This window comes from Alligator mississippiensis, chromosome 11 (genome assembly GCF_030867095.1).
Source record: "Alligator mississippiensis isolate rAllMis1 chromosome 11, rAllMis1, whole genome shotgun sequence".
Taxonomy (NCBI): Eukaryota; Metazoa; Chordata; order Crocodylia; family Alligatoridae; genus Alligator; species Alligator mississippiensis.
The window spans coordinates 16,540,323-16,554,439 of NC_081834.1; the positions used below are offsets into that span (position 1 = coordinate 16,540,323).

At 41.0% G+C, this 14,117-nt stretch overlaps 1 protein-coding gene across 5 annotated transcripts in view; it reads right to left on the minus strand.

Moving 5' to 3' along the window:
- The window catches only part of LOC109280665 (uncharacterized), a 596,100-nt gene that overhangs the window by 184,644 nt on the left and 397,339 nt on the right, over nucleotides 1-14,117 (minus strand). Inside the window, exon 1 of one of the 5 annotated variants that reach the window (XR_009455565.1) lies at nucleotides 4,100-4,219. The exons of 3 other annotated variants lie outside the window; for them this stretch is intronic. The gene's annotated coding sequence lies outside the window, so the exon portion shown is untranslated. Of the gene's footprint in view, nucleotides 1-4,099; nucleotides 4,362-14,117 lie in introns of those variants that run through there. One more of the 5 variants, XM_059714622.1, reaches the window with a different exon arrangement.

Here is a 14,117-nt window from a genome sequence, read left to right on the forward strand (position 1 = left end):
ATGCAACAATCCATAATAAATAAATGTATGTTTTAGCACAAAAAGAACATGGACATTAACAGCATCTATGATGCATAAGGAATTCTAACTATATTGTTGTTTTTCTTCTACTCATACCTCTCTTCCTCCCCTCCCCACTCTCTCTCTGGAATATTTTAAATCACCGATCCCTCATACTCATTTGTTGGCTGGCTCATCAAATCTGTTCTCCCTCCCAATCAATTGGCATGCTTTTTCCTCCACCTCTCCAACCCTCTTCATGGCAGCTAGGCAAAACCTCTCTTCCACTATGACTGTTCTCTGGGACTCAGTTCCCAGTAAGAACAGCAAGAAACTCATCTCATTGAGCTTTGGGACTGGACTGACTCACCCCTACCTTGTAATTGGTTAAAATTAAAAATGAACTACTGCTTTTGACCACTTCAGAGACCTTGACCAGCTTCCAGTGGTCTCTGTGTCTCTTCTTTGAACTCTGTTATCCATATTTCTTTGCTCTGCTGTAGGTTCTCTTATCTTTGCTGGCTATTTTCATCTTTCAGTACAAAGTTTTAAATCTTTTCTGGCTATCTTTTTTAGGTCTTAGAGCCAGTTTCTTCTCTGATCTACGGGCCTTATTCTCTGGTTATTTTGTGCAATCAGTCTATTGTCTATTCTAAATACCTGGTCTACAGACATATCACTTGGACTGTAAACAGGTCAGATCTCACAATATAAGCAATCTTCTTCATTACTCAGAAGGAGACTTCTGGAGGCACTCGGGTAAAGAAGAAAGTGTTAGTCTCCTACTGAATCAACCTCTGCCTTTTAATTCATGAATGAATCAATACCCCAATAAGATGTTAGGAGTATGGTCTTTTAGATAAGATTTAAAACTGACACCTGAGCTTCTTGCGATTCTTTCAAATCCAATGGCCTTCTGGCTTCTTAAATATGTTTCTTCAGCTACAGAATTCAGCACCAGTGTGCTACAGAAATCAGGTGCCAATTCATAATTCAGATGGCATCTTAATAGTCCCCAGTTGAACTAGAACTTCATGCTAGGTAAAGGGTTCTTCATGATTCACTGTAACTGCAGAATTCATTTTTACACACAGAATAGCAGTTCTAAAAGAACCATCAAGATTATAATGATAAAAATGTGCTGCTCCACGGAGAGTGTAATGGCTCCAAATTGACTCCTAAATTAAGGCTCTAATGCTACAACATGATTGGCCAATGCAGATCCTAATGCTCAGGTCAATTCCCAGTGAAATTAATGGTGTTTCATCCAAGCCTATGGCTCTGTACTAGCGGATCCCAATACAACTTTTGGGTCTAAATTTCTGCTGATCTTATTGCAAAAACTTTAACAGCCTCTCACACCTCCACCCACAAAAAAGGAACATGAATAGTTCACCTCCAGGCTTCAGGGCTGAATGAAAACCCAACTAAATAAACAAAACTTAAAGGTGTGAATGGAAGGGGGTGGTGAGACTTATAACAGCTACAATACGTTTAAAGAAAGAACGCTATTTTAAACCTTAAACATTGTTTTAGTGAGTGGAAGCCAAGCAAGGCAGAATACATGAGAGATGCTCTTAGTAAGAAAGATAAAAATGATCAGTCAAATCCTTGGCCCTTGTTAGTTTCAGTTACCAGGAAGTCGAGGTATCGCCAGTTGTGGCTTCTACCACCATAACCAAAATTCAGAGTGCCACCACCCCTCCAAGCCATACGGCATGACTGTAATGCTGTTGTGCTTCTTTGCTCCAGCAGTCTCCAATAGTTCCATGGCTTCTTTCTAGTAATATGCAGTTTAACAAATGACAGAGTTTCCTGCAACTTTTTCTGGACCTGAGTGTGGCCTTGGTGGCCATAGGACTGAAGTAAGGGAATGCAGACAAGTGGCATCTCTGTGCCCTCCCTCTAGCTGTGAAAGCACCAATGCAACTGAAAATCCACATCTCTGCTCTCCATCTTGACAGTGCTATTCAACCCAGATTTTCTTGACTTTGGGAGATAAGACAGTTCCTTGCTATTTCTTTGATTTGGGGTTTTAAGTTAATCCCTTAATATTTTTTCTTCAAATCTGGTAAAGATGGACGTTTCTATGTTTGATTGTTTGCATTAGATTATCCAGCTGAAAACATATGGAAGTGTATTGCGGGGAGGGTTGCCCTCTTACGACGAGTGTGATTTTAAGAAGTAAACAAAGTTTGCAAGTCTATACATGTAGTTTGGCAAACCTCTCTTCCTCTCTTTTCCCTTCTTTGTGTGTTGGATACAGCCAAGGAATCCTTTTGTGGCTCTTTATGGTGAAAACTGATATCAAACAGCTTTGCTCAATTTCATGTTTTCTGTTAAGTGAGTTAATGCGATGGAAAAAAGCAGTCAGTAGGATCAAATGTTTATGTCATGACGCTACAGCATGCCAACTCTCCAAGAGTCTGTAAGGAACTTAGCCAGACAAGTTCTGAAGCCTGCACCCTGACCCCAATGACCTCTTAATTTTTCAAAGTTTATCTAGCCCCATCCCAGCAGCACTTGCATTGAAACTGATCTCCCTGCTCCTGGATTTTGGCAGAAGGGGACTTCCTTCACATGGAAAAGTGTTTAATACCAATTTAATGGTCTGTCTAGCCACTGTAAACCCCCCCCAGACCTCCTCCCCGAGTTTCCCACTAGCAAATACTGAAACAATACACTTGAAATAGTCCTAATTCTTCTACTCACTGTGATAGTATCTTTTCTAATAAGTTTGCTTGGTTTTTTTTTTAAAAAAGAGCTGCATGTTGGCTTCTTTTACCACATTATCACATCAGCTCTGTTTTTTGTGGAGGTCATGGACAGGCACCAGTGGAACCCCAGCGGTTCCACCTAGTCCCCATGTCTGCTAGCACCAGATGAACCAATCACCTTTAAGTGGAAAGAGTCAAAATTCTAAGTTTATCTTTGATTGTCAGGAGACAAGCCTTCTAAAATGTCTTATAAAAAATCAGCAGTACAAAAAGGACTGGGCAACAGATACCATTGCTCCTGTACTGTAGTATTAAGACATTGGCTCAAAAAAGGACCAGATTCAAGATAAACTGGGACTTTCTTCTGAGACTAGCAGACGCTCGTCTTATTGTAGCAAGAAAGCTCTGTCTCTTGAGGAATGGAAAAGAAGTTTCATGAACCGCCTGCTGGCAGGTTGTTGGGAATTTACCTGGTCAAAGGAAAAGTACAAACCAAGAGATGAAAACTAAACAAGCTGGCTCAACACATGAGAAGCCACTGCCACTGAAGGGAGACTGCCTTCATCTACTCTGTACCAAAAGTAACCAAAATGTAACTACTTAGATATAAGCATTTGCTTTGCTTTCTGTTTTCACCATACCCACCCCCAAATTCTATGCCTCTCTCTAAAGGTAAGGCTAAACGTGTGAAAACCGAAAAGTCCATCAAAGAGAGGGTGACCATATTTTCCTAGGCTGAAAACAGGACACCTGGTAACATTTTACTAGTGTTCAAGGGACTCCACTTACATATGTAAAAACAGATAAGAAATATGCAATATAGTGAAACATGCTTAATATCACTTCAAAGAGATTGATTGGGTTTGACTTCATAAGTTAACCAATATAACCCTTACAAGCAGCATAAGCAGTCAAAGCATGTACTTACAATAAAGTCATTACTAATGTTTTTCTGTCTTGCTGTCCTCCAGGGTGTGAAGTTGCTTGTTGCCAGTTATATTTCTCTGATTATGCTATTTTTGGAGGGTCTGCTTGCCTTTCAGCAGCTTGTCATAGAACACAGTACAATCCAGATCAAAATTAACTGGACAATGTAGCCTTCATGGTAGAGACATTCAGAAATGATTTTTCAAGAGACCATACATCATTCATCATTGAAAAGACACATTCAACAGGGGGCTGTGGTGCCCAGCAAACATAACACAAATACCACAGCCTTGGCAAGACCTGCATATTGTATGGCCTTACTGTCCATCACTTGAAAATGTTCAGCCACCTTTCAGCAATAGATGTTCTCTGACAGTTGCAATCAGAAAGATGATGAGAGATAATTGGTTTTGCAGTGGCCCACTCATTAAAAAGACAATTTGCATCCAACTTACTTAAGATGGGATTTCTAGTGTGGTATGTAGTGAAGCTCTCTTGTATTTTGTCCAACGCTGGCATATTTCTCAGTAGGTCTCACTCAAGCTTTTTGGTGCGCTCAAAGGCAAGTTTCCAATGCTGTAAAGTAGGACAGGTATGTTGTGTAAAAATTGTCGACTGCATTGTAAAATTCTTCTTCCTTCATTTGCCCACAGTCAACAAGAGACCGCAATAGGTTCTTTATTTCTGCTGTGACAAATCTTTCTCTAAGCCTCCCCACTAAATTATCCTTCAGGGAAGGTATCTAAAGCAAGCCACAATTTAGTGCTAGAGTCATTGAAGATTTTCTTTAGCTGTGTTGGTAATTTAAAAAACTTGAGATCGACAAATTGGCAGAAGTCTTTTCTCTCTTCAACAGGTGCAGTGTAAATGTGAAAGTATTTATAAACCTTTACAGCAAAGCTCTCCAAGTCCACAGAAAGAGAGTTGACTGCAGTTTGGAGGCAGTTATGTATAATATGCACAGTGCAACCAATACCAAAAATCTCTTTTTTTAGTTTGACTTAGCGTTTTCAATACAAATAGTTTTTCCCAACATGTCTGGCACCACCAAAATTAGTGTTGGTATTGTCTGCACAAGTACCAACAAGCTGAGCACCAAGAGAGTACTTCTCAATCACTCGCTGGAGAAATGCACACTGCACAGCAGATGATTCACCCAGTAGAGAAGAAAACTTGACAATTGTGTTAACTCCCCTAATTGGAAGAAAATAGTGCACAAGAACAGGAAATAGCTTTTGCTCCTTTTTGTTCAATGCATCTATACTAAGTATAATAAATGAGCACTTCTCCCAATCACAGTGCACCTCTCCTGTTGACAAAGGAGCCAATATGTTGCAAATTATTGCCTTAGATTTTGTGCAAGCAGAAGAAATCTTAGGTTGGTAGAGTTTCTTAATTCATTGCGATGTACAACCACTAGACCTGAAACTGTCCATAATTCACAGAATGGTAAGCAAACAGTCGCTCACTAGTGAAAATTTGATTAGCTTCTGTGTTTTGCTTAATAACAAATTCTGAAACTCTTGGAGTCGCACATTTATTTGTTTCGGCCTCTTTGGGTTTTTTATCCGAAGGTGCTAAGTAATGTCACAGTGGCCACAGTAAGCAACTGAAAAATGTGGTCCATGAATCTGGCATATAATTTTGCTGTCATCAGCTACTGATATGTTTTTTTTAAAAAAAAGCTTCAATTGATTTTGCAGGTCTTTATTAAAGGAACAGGCACATTTTTGTGAGATTTTATAGCAATCACTACTGATAACTTCAATAACCTCATGCACGGGAACTGACAACACATTATATGTGCACCTGATGTGGGCAGGTAGATCCCAAAGCCCCTGGCATATGCCAACACCACCTATCATAAATCAAACCAAGTCATAAAATGTTGGGATGTTATTGTGAAATGGAGGGAATGAAAACATGGAATTGTGTTTATTTTTTTGTAATAGTATAAAGTAAATATTTTGAGTATGCAATATATCAGCTGGCAAAAGAAAACAATTTTGTAAAAAAAAGTCAGGACATCTGGGATAGGGCTTAAATACAGGACTAGCCCAGCAAAAATGGGACATATGGTTTCTTCAACTAGCGAGTACAATGTACATTACAGTCTGCAATCTACTTAGATCTGCATTTCAACCCAAACCACTTAACTTTCCCAAAGACAGTAGTACATTTAGATAGGAATGCTGAATGCAACACTGTCACTTAATGATAACAAGATCAGGCTGAAACACCACAGGGTAACATTTTGCACAGAGCTGTGAGAGATTCAGTCTCCTGTGTGATTTTGGCCTGCTGTGTCTCTTTCCTCACACCATCCATACAGTATACTGAGGGGAACAGAGAAGGAGTTAGCATGCTCCTATAGACTCTGGTTAAAGCAAGCTGTGTTCTTCTGTAGATATTTACACAAGAATATTTTGCTTGAGTGAATTAGAAAAAGTCCAAAGTCTAACCCAGAGAGTGTTTGTTCATCTTTTCTTCAGCATTTGACAGGATTTTTACTAATCAAGAAAGTAAGTTATTGGAATAGCCAGACAAACCATAATGAGGGAGACTGCAGGATTTAAGACATGGGTTTCACAGCCACACTTTATCTGTAAAACGGTTACACATCCAGGCCTTTCCTGAGCAGAGACTTCCAATTCTGTTAACATACAATAATGCTAAAACCCCATTTAGTCAAGAGGACCGAATTCACGTTGCATGGATGCCACAGTTAAGACTGAAAACGGATATCCAGAGAAAAACACTAACATATTAGTGCACTATATAGCTAGCGCCTTTGAATGGATGAGATGCTGTGCTACATTGTTTGTCTACCATTATATAAAAAGGTTCACATTAGGCCTGCGCAAAGTGGCTAGTATTTGCTTCGGATTTGGATTCGGCTGATTTGGGGCACAGTGATTTGATTCGGTAATTCGAATCATTGTCCAGAATCGATTCAGCCAAATCTGATATGGAGATTCAGTTGCAGTCAAATTGGCCAAATCTCTGAAATCGGCACCATCCCTCGTCCATTCTCACAGCTCCCGGCTCTTTAAAAAAAAAGCCTGCACTCACCAGCTGTTGCCAGGCAGGAGGGTGATCCCTGCTGCCCCACACCATGTGGGGGGACTCTGCTACAAGTCCCTCACCCCCTGCCCCCTCTCCCAGCCCACCCCCATGGCTGCCCCACCCAGCCCAGCTCCCAGCCCTTTAAAAAAAAAAAAAGCCCTAACTCATCGGCTCCTGCCAGGTGGGGGTAAGATCCCTGCTGCCCCCCCCACTGCCCCATGAAAGGTGCGGGGCTCTGCCATGAGCCCTCAGAAGCTCCGAGGCTGCTACAGGAACTATTGAGCCTGGGCTTTTTTTTTTTTTTTTTTTTAAATGAGCTAGGAGCTGGGGTGGGTAGGGCAGCCATATGGGGTGGGGGAGGGCTGGGAGAGCAGGCAGGGGTCAGGGAGTACTTGGGGGGCTGGGCGAGCAAGCAGGGGCAGGGGCCTGGCAGGGGTCCCCCCATAGTCCCCTGCCCCCTCCTCCATCCTCTCCTCTCCTGGCCCCTACTTACCAACATGGAGTCTGGGTCCAGCTCCCTGCTGCACCAAGCAGGGACTGCCCATATTGTCGAAGCTCTCCAAATCTTTTCCAAAATCCATTGGGAGAGCTTTGAATTGATCTGGACCTTTTAACTGGTCTCCTGATTCGATTTGGATTTGGAGATTCGGCCACCAAATCGGGTAAAATCTCCTCTGAATCAAATTAGCACCCAAAGCTTCACACAGCACTAGTTTACACATACTTTTGAAGCCACATTCTCTAACTTAAAACATTTGTCTTCAGATCTTAAGTCTTCAGACTTAAAACATGAGTACAGGTGAGCGACTGGTCTGAAAGAAACACACAGTGGCAAATGTGAACTAGCATGCAGAAGTCAGGCCACGAGCATCTAGGTGCCCACCTATGCATGCTGCACTTATTCACAGACATAGTCAGTGCCATGCACACCAGCTGGCCCGTGCAAGATCAGATATTGGGGCTAAAAATGAGACACTAAATCCCTTTACTATAGATGTAGCTGTCAAATATCTTATTTAAAGATTTTTTTAAATGATCCTATAATAGATGTCTCAGACCTTTCAATAAGAATCTGGAAAGCTGTAATCCTAGATTCTTTGCCTCATTCCACATAGATCCTTATCTCAGAAAGGAATTTTCCTTCACACCGCAAATCTCTACCGTATGCTTTTAAGCTTGTTCTGCACACTGAATTCATATTAGTTCTAGGTCTGTACACAATGCTAGCCCAAAACAATAATGGGTTATCATCCTTTATGAAGAGCAGAATGCACCTTTCTTTGGTTCATTTTGAGATGTAGAATTATACTGCACCTTGCAGGAGTTGCTCCTCCCTCCTGAAGAACAAACCTCACCAAAGGAAATACTACAGTGAGAAGAGCTCTAGAGATACCTATGTTCAGAGCTGTCGTGTGTGTGTGTGTGTGTGTGTGTACGTACACATATATACATACGTATACATATACACACACTCCCCCCAATTCCTCCAATGCCAATACATATATATCCCAGGATCTTACAGCTGCACCTCCAGAAATGTAATATACCTCATCCAATGCACCAAATGCCCTGATGGAAAATACGTAGGAGAGACCAAACAACAACTGCGCACCAGAATGAACGCACACCAGAAATCCATCAAAGACAGAAACACCCAATTACCGGTGGGGGCACATTTCTCACAGGAGGGCCACTCTCTCTCCAATCTCTCAGTCCTGATCCTCAAGGGAAATTTACACAACACTTCCCAGAGACGAGCCTATGAACTCCATTTTATCAACCTCCTGGATACTAGAGATCACGGACTAAATATAGACATTGGATTTTTGACACATTATAACCTGCCTGACATCTGACTCCCCAGCCCAGCCCCTGGCTTCTTTACTTTTCATTCCATCCAGGAAGAGCACACACCAACTGCTGAAATGTCCTTAGCCTGACGAAGGGTTTTTGAACCCGAAAGCTTGCTTAATAACTATTCTCCAACTATTTGGGTTGGTCTAATAAAAGATATCAAATTCACCCAAGGAACCTTGTCTGCCTATGTCCTTAGACCAGCATGGCTACAACCCACACCCCTGAATACATATATAAATACACTTGAGAGCTCTGAACACAGATGCTCTAGAGCACTGTAGTATTTGAATATATAAAACTAATTTTGTCTGAATCATGATCTCTTTTTGTGAGACAGATCCTTGTTAAAATACTCTGTTAAAAATGGACTGACCTAGGAACCTGGGGCTCTCATTTTCCTATACTGATTGCTGTTGGTATTGGAGGAATTGTGACCTTTCCTTATTTGGGAGGCAAGTGCTGTTTCTCTACCTCATGTGTGGAGCATCATTTATCCTGCTTTTCTGAATCAATGTGCTAGAACTGTGCTTGCCCAATCTGTCTCTAATAACTAGCCTAAAATCCCTGCAGAGATCCAGGAAGAGATCCTTGGACTCTCGGACCCCATGTTGTACTGCTAGCGAACAAACTGATGCATAACTCACTGGCAAAGCACATGTAGCACACTCTTCAGTGCAACTCTCTTTTAGCTTCAAGGCTAGAGCTTTCTGGTGGAGATCTGAAGGTCCTGGTTTAAAAACCTGAAAAGTGACCAATGTGAAAGGCCCTCATGGTTGTAAATAAATTAATCCTTTAAAAAAATCATCCTTAAGTCAGACTGTCAGTAAACATCCTTGGAAAAAAGTCATGGCTACAAAAAATAATAATACATCAGTTGCAGCATGATGCATTGCAACGCGGGTGGTTTTACATTTCAGTCATTTGTCATACATTTCAGTTGTCAGTGTCATGCAGGTTTAAGGGTTGAGAGGCATGCCTATATAAGAAAGATGACGTGTAGCACAAGGACCTTAAATTTGAAATTAGAGAGGAGGATTCTGCCTCAAAATTAATCAAGCTTTAAGAAACATAGCACACACTTTGCACAAAGAGCCATGGTGCATTACTATTATATACTCCAGCTCCTCTTGCCAGCTTCGTCCCTTTTTTTTTCTTGCACTAATTTAATAATTTGTAATTGAAAGTGTTTTAATCTCTAAACCTAGTCAAGGTCTCTGAAAACCAAAAAATATCAGAAAAATGTGTGAGGAAAAATAATATATCATACTAATTAACACCAATTTCAATTGAAATTTCTCTCATGTATATATGATCTGAGGAAGAATGGCTTGTATTCAAAAGCTTGTCTAACTCTATCCCAACAACACAGTTGATCCAATAAAAGATATCACCCTAAGAAGTCCTCGCCTCCCTCACCCTCTCTCTATATACGCTATGCTCACGTGACTTTTGTAGTTCATAAATGCACCTCTTACATGAACTGGCATATAAGTAACTATAGGTTTCAAGAACAAGATGACATGTTCCCTCTCACGTTGGTTTTGTCACACCATGTAAAGGGTCATCATTATATGCGAAATGGTTGATATAAAACTATTGCTGCAAAGGATCTAAAAGGATAAAAGGAAATTTTCTTAAAACGGGTTTAAAGTAAGCCAGAAACAAGTTTGTTTGGCAAAGGGCTGGTTGTAATGCCAGAACCTATCCACAACAGTGAAACCTCCTCTAAAGATGTTTAAATTTTGTAACCGACTGTTAAGTTTTCCAAATTAGTCCAATTTAAAGTAAATAATTAAAATAGCAAGGGAAAATACTATTTTACAAGGGCTGTTTTAAAAGTTGATAGGTAAAAGAGTGGATAGCTAGTATTAGCATATATTTGTCTAGCATTTGAAAACATAGCCTTTGTTGCACAGCTACAACCTCCACATTGGAAAAAATTGATTATTTGGGGCCAAAGGATTTAAGTTGTGAGCATTTCAGCTAAGCTGTCCTTCCCACTCTCAACCTGTCACTCCGATGGCATTTTTCTTACCCCTGCAGATCAAAGCACTGTTTTCGGAGGTTTGATGTTCAATACACATTCCCATTCCCCTCCTTTCTTCCTTCCTTCCTTGGTCTCCCTTCACTGAAGCACGCTGTCAAGCCAGCCTCAGGCATGAATCACTCATGCACAAAACAAGAGTCATATTTGGGTTGAGATCATGAAACTAGTATCCTGTTCTGAATTTTACCTTTCATTTCAGCAGCTCCCTCGCTCTCACATTTGGTGCATTTTAAATTTATTACTAACTTGGCAGTGTGCTTTTGGGTGTTTTTATTTATGTATTTTAAGGGCTGCTTTCAACTTTGTGAAAGCAAGCGTGTCCAAGTATTTGATAAAGAATAAGCCTAGCAGGCAAATGATAACATATATGTAGAAGTAGAAATCCTCAGGAAGCAAAAGGTTCTGAAGACAGGCCAATAGCAGGCACCTCATTTTCATGCACGAGGCCTTGAGGGAGACACTGCTATACTAGATTGGGGGGAGGAATTATCAGCAATCATATTTTCCAAACGAGAGGATTCTGGGAGAGTTGGGTCAGCAGCATAAAGGACTAGCAAGACAGAGGCTTTATTTTAGTATACATGAGACAAGATATAGGTAGATTCCCAGCTATATATATTATATATATATATATATGCTAGGCTAAACTGGAGGTAATTTTACACTACACTCAAAATCCAATGGGATGTGGGTCTTTTGTCAGAATTGCTAAACGTGCATCAGTTGTAGACATCAGATCTAAACCTGAAAAGCTGAAGTTGTATACTTAGGTAAGGTTTTTTGGTTCATGATTATCTACAGCAGATTGCAACAGATCTCAACACTTGTTTGCCTTCTTTCTACCTCACTGCACAAAATATACTCATGAACTCTGAGTGTTCCCAAGTGTTTGGCACTGTTGCTGATACACAACAATATAGGTATCATACTTTACCCACTGGTGTGAACAAGCATTCAAACAACCCAGTTCAGACTAGGTGGCACGCTTTGAATGGCCTAAACCTAGGCCAGGTTCTGCATTTGCAGATGTGCACCCAGGCAGCCAGAAGTAATCTGGGACATGGGAGCGGGGAGAGGCTGACAGGTCTGGGAGGGGTTGTTGGGGGGGTTAAATCAGCATAGCCCCAGAGCTGAAGCAAGTGGCTGGGCTTTCCCAGCCCTGAGGCTGTGCTGTGAATACATGTAGGCGTTCATCAGGCTGTGTTAACCCATTTTAGATCAGGGTTAACCTAAGCCAATCTACAGTTAAGGTTCACCTCAATCTATTCAGTTCACCTCCTAGGGTGAACTAAATAGATTGAGCACACCATTTTAGGGAAATTTATGTCCTGTGAACTCCTGCATGACTGGGCATTTAGATCAACCTAAACAAGGTTATGCTTGTATGAATCCCAGGTACTAAGTTTCTAGACTTACATAAAATCTAAGTAACAACTATGATTATAGTGTATGGCAAATTATGGTGTATGGCAAAAGTTACTGAAATTCCAAAACTTGGCATAGGCCTCATGCTGGCAACCAGCTACTGACCATTTGCACTACTGTCTGTGTGCTACAAGGTCCTTGAGTGCTTCATTTTACAGTGCATATCCCCAGAAGTAGAGGCCATCTTTAGCGTCGATCAAGCCAGAGTCTGTAAGGGCCGCTACGCATGTAATCAAGTACTGGCACTTACCACCTACATCAGAAATGGTTCTCAGAAGAACCTGAAGACAGGCATAGTGCTACTGGATCTTACAGCTGCCTACGATATGGTAGGGCACACTGGCCTGCTTCTAAAGCTGTCAAGAGTACTTCCAGGTTGGGTCATTATAGTTGTTGAAACACTCCTTTGTAACAGATGATTCAGAGTTCACCTTGGGCCAGAGGAATTCCACAGGGCTCAGTGCTGCACCCAACCCTGTTCAACTTAAACTTAAATGATCTACCAAAAACCACATCGCACAAGTTCATCTCTGCCAATGACATCTGCTGCACCACTCAAGCAACATCTTTTTGCACTGTGGACCAGACCCTGAATAAAGATGTGACAAAGCTGGCAGACTACTGCACCACGTGATGACTCACGTCGAGTCCTGCCAAAACTGTATCCAGTTTATTTCATCTCACAATGCCAGTGCCAAAAAAGAATTTAACATCTATATGGGCAGTCAGATAATAAAGCACGATCCCTGCCCAGCATACTTTCGTGTGTCTTTAGGCAGAACCCTGACTTTTCAGAAACATCTAAAGAAAACAGCAAAGGTCAAATCCTGAAACAACTTGCTAGCCAAGCTTGCTGGATCAATATGGGGAGCTGCAGCCACAGAACTCCAGAGTTCAGCTCTTGCCCTATCATGCTCAGCAGCAGAGTGTTGTGTACCTGTCTGGCAAAGATCATCACATACACATCTTGCTGACACTCAGGTGAACGCAACCATGCATATCATAACTGGAACCCTCCGCTCAACTCCCCTGCCCTGGCTCCCCATCCTTGCAAATATCACTCCCCCACACATCCGTCATCTGGTGATAACCCAAAAGTTGGTCAAAACCATTTGTGCTGCACCTCCTCATAACTCTGTGATGACTTGTTTAATCCACCCAAGGCCTGCCTTCCTTCATGACACCCCTTAAAGAGCATCAATGAGAAATGGCCCCTCTACAAACTAAGAGGTGAATTAATAGCTTTGAACTCAGTTAACGAGGAGGCTCTTGCTTGGCTTCCTGATCTGCATTCACTAAACACATAAATAATAAATAGCTAAGCTAAGAAAATACCATAATGGTTTTTGTCATTCTGGTCAGAAAACTTGCAAACAAGCAGGATTATGTCTCAAAATGTATTATTCAAAACTATTTGCCAAATAATCTGGTCTGCAAATAATCCTTGCTCATAGCTTGATTGCAGTGCAATTATTTAATATACAAACCCTGAATTATTCTGACTGGAACCACTGGTCACATGGTACATTTCTGTTTTCCACATGGATGAGAAGAGTCTTTGGTCTTCTACTTTAACTATTCACAACTACACAACTGGAAATCACTTTCTATGGACATTTTTAGTTGATATTTTTATATATAGAAATACATATGTAATACATTTAACATTCTTGAACTTGCTGTTTCAATAAACAGTCCTACCACGACATTTTTAAAGTAAAAGAAGTGGAAACACAAAGAAGGGATTTTGATAATTCAAAAGAACATTCAAAACTTTTAAAAACATTTTCTCCCCAATCTACTTCAAGCATATCTGTATTAAACACAGGAAAAGTATTCCATATATGAAGAATATGAACAAAATGACTGTGATCAGCCTGGATAATGGCAATAAACAGTGTCAGTTGAGTGCACACAGTTGCCCAATCTGCCCCTACAAACTCCTGTATAAAATGTGGTGTGTAGAAGCAAGGTGGAGATGCACTATTATTCCCTAGGGACATTTCCTAAAAGTCCCCAATTTTCAACCCAGGTTTTCTCATTCTACAAAAATATGTTGAGACCACAGTCACACCCTT